Source organism: Babylonia areolata, chromosome 25, assembly GCF_041734735.1.
Source record: "Babylonia areolata isolate BAREFJ2019XMU chromosome 25, ASM4173473v1, whole genome shotgun sequence".
Classification (NCBI taxonomy): Eukaryota; Metazoa; Mollusca; class Gastropoda; order Neogastropoda; family Buccinidae; genus Babylonia; species Babylonia areolata.
The window spans coordinates 34,506,551-34,509,720 of record NC_134900.1 but is presented as its reverse complement, the minus strand read 5'-3'; positions in this window follow the sequence as shown (position 1 = coordinate 34,509,720).

The following is a 3,170-nucleotide window of genomic DNA, read 5'->3' as shown; positions in this document are numbered from 1 at the left end:
TCTCTCTTTCCTCCCTCCTCTCCCCCCTCTCTCTCTTTCCTCCCTCTCTCTTTCCTCCCTCCTCTCCCCCCTCTCTCTCTTTCCTCCCTCCTCTCCTCCCTCTCTCTTTCCTCCCTCCTCTCCCCCATCTCTCTCTTTCCTCCCTCCTCTCCTCTCTCTCTCTTTCCTCCCTCCTCTCCCCCCTCTCTCTCTTTCCTCCCTCTTCTCCCCCCTCTCTTTCCTCCCTCCTCTCCCCCCTCTCTCTCTTTCCTCCCTCCTCTCCCCCCTCTCTCTCTTTCCTCCCTCCTCTCCTCCCTCTCTCTTTCCTCCCTCCTCTCCCCCCTCTCTCTCTTTCCTCCCTCCTCTCCCCCCTCTCTCTTTCCTCCCTCCTCTCCTCCCTCTCTCTCTTTCCTCCCTCCTCTCCCCCTCTCTCTCTTTCCTCCCTCCTCTCCTCCCTCTCTCTTTCCTCCCTCCTCTCCTCCCTCTCTCTCTTTCCTCCCTCCTCTCCCCCCTCTCTCTCTTCCTCCCTCCTCTCCCCCCTCTCTCTCTTTCCTCCCTTCTCTCCTCCCTCTCTCTTTCCTCCCTCCTCTCCCCCCTCTCTCTCTTTCCTCCCTCCTCTCCCCCCCTCTCTGTCTATCTCTTTCTTCCTGGTCTCTGCCCCCTCCTCCTCCTCTCTCCCTACATCCTCCCTCTCCCCTCCATCTCCCTCTCTTTCTTCATTGTCTCCGCCCTCCTCCTCTCCCTCCATCACCTCTCTGTCCCCCCTTCTCCCCCTCTCTTTCTTCCTTGTATCCACCCTCCTCCTCTCCCTCCATCCTCCCTCTCCCCCCTCCCTCTCCCCCCTCTCTCTCCCCCCTCTTTCTTCCTTGTCTCCGCCCTCCTCCTCTCCCTCCATCCCCTCTCTGTCCCCCCCTTCTCCCCCTCTCTTTCTTCCTTGTCTCCACCCTCCCACTCCATCCTCCCTCTCCCGTCCCTCTCCCCTCTCTTTCTTCCTTGTCTCCACCCTCCTCCTCTCCCTCCATTCTCCCTCTTCCCACCCTCTCTCCCCTCTCTTTCTTCCTTGTCTCCACCCTCCTCCTCTTCCTCCATTCTCCCTCCCCCCCCTCCCTCTCTCCCCTCTCTTTCTTCCTTGTCTCCACCCTCCTCCCTCTATTCTCCCTCTCCCCCCTCCCTCTCCCCTCTCTCCCTACCCCCGCCACGCAAAACTGTTTGAATCCCCCTTTCCTTGCATCCCCCCCTCCACCCCCAACCCCCTCCCCCCAATCACACACACACACAGCCCCCTTCCCTGTCTATTTATCTGTCTGGGTCACTTCCTCTTGCCCCCCCCCCCCCCCCCCCCTATCACCCATTCCCTCCCTCCCCTCTCTCTCTCTCCCTCTCCGTCCACCTTTACCATCACCTTCCAACTCTCTCTATCCCCCCCTCTCTTTCTTTCTTTCTTTCTTTCTTTCTCCCTCTATCTCTCTCTGTGTCTGTCTTTCACTTTCTTTTTGTTTTCATCATCAGTCTTGTTACTTCTCCTCACTCCCCCCTCCCCCACGACCCCCCCCCCCCCCACCTCCAACATCCCACACTCACCTGCCTGTCCTTTGGGCTGAAAGCTGTTGACATTAAAAGATTTCAGTGCTCTCTCTCTCTCTATTTTTCTTTCTCTCTCTCTTTTTCTCTCTCTCTGTGTCTCTTTATCTGCCTCTCTCTCTATCTCTCTGTCTCTTTTTCTCTCTCTCTCTGTCTCTTTATCTGTCTCTCTCTGTCTCTTTCTCTATCTCTCTCAGTCTTTCTCTGTCTCTCTCTGTGTGTGTCTCTCTCTGTCTCTCTCTCCCTCTGTCTCTTTCTCTATCTCTCTCTGTCTCTTTCTCTGTCTCTCTCTCTGTGTCTCTTTCTCTGTCTCTGTGTGTGTCTCTCTCTGTGTCTATCTCTCTCTCTCTGTCTCTTTCTCTGTCTCTCTGTCTCTTTCTCTATATATCTCTCTCTCTTTTCTCTCTCTCTCTCTCTCTCTGTCTCTCCCTCTGTGTCTCTTTATCACCCTCTCCCTAAACCTTCACCTCCTACCTCCCACTCTCTCTCTCTCTCTCTACCCCCACCCTCTCCCTCCAAACCCCTCTCTCTCCCCCCCTCCCCTCCATCCCTCCCACCCCACCTTCACTCACACCCCCTCCCCATCACTTCCCCCACTCCTCCCCCTCTCCCTCCCATACCTCCCACCATCCCCACCCCTCCCCCCACCCTCCCATCTCTTCCTCCACCACCCCTCCTGCCCCCCCCCCCCCCCCACCATTCATTGTCCTGTTGTCAAGGTTTTGAACTCTCTAACAACCTTACAACTGCTCTGCTGTCAGCCTCCCAATCCCTGTTATACCTGTGACCGCTCAGCGTCCTCGACTCAAAGTACGGGGGAGGGGGGGAGTGGGGGTGGAAGGACCGGGGGGAGGGGTGTGTGTGTGGGGGGGGGGAGGGGTTTGTGGGAGCGAGTGCGGAGAGTGAGGGATGGAGGGATGGAGAGAGAGAGACAGAGTGGGGAGGGAGAGAGAGATAAAATACAGAGAGGGAGAGACAGGAGGCAGAGACAGAAAGACAGACAGACAAAGAGAGAGTGTGTGTGTGTGTCTTAGACAGACACTCAGAGACATACAGACAGACTCATACACATGGAGAGAGAGAGACAGAGAGAGAGAGAGAGAGAGAGACAGAGACAGAGAGAGAGAAAGACAGACTGACAGACAAACAGACAGAGACAGAGAGGCAGCGAGAGTGAGAGAGAGGGAGAGAGAGAGAAAGAGAGAGAGAGAGACAGAGAAAGAAAGAGAAACACACACACACACACACACACACACACACACACACACAGCGACAGCGGGAGCTCGCGCACAGGTTACAACTTCCGCTACACTGTGGACGTCACGTAGCCATGTTGGGAAGCACCAGCATCCAGACCCACACAAACCCTGAACACCATGACCCTTGGGAAATGTCAGCCCCACCGGTCGTTGAACTCTGCTCTACAGCATTGGGAGCCAAACGTAGACGCTCCCCCCCCCCACCCACCCACCCACCCAGCACCTCCCCTCCCCTTCCCTCCCCCCGCATCCCCCCTGGCCTCCTTCCCCCCCTCACTACTGTAGTCTGTTCTGAGGTACAGTTCCGTTCAGCAAATAGTAAAAGAATGGAAAAACTCTCTCCTTTCTACA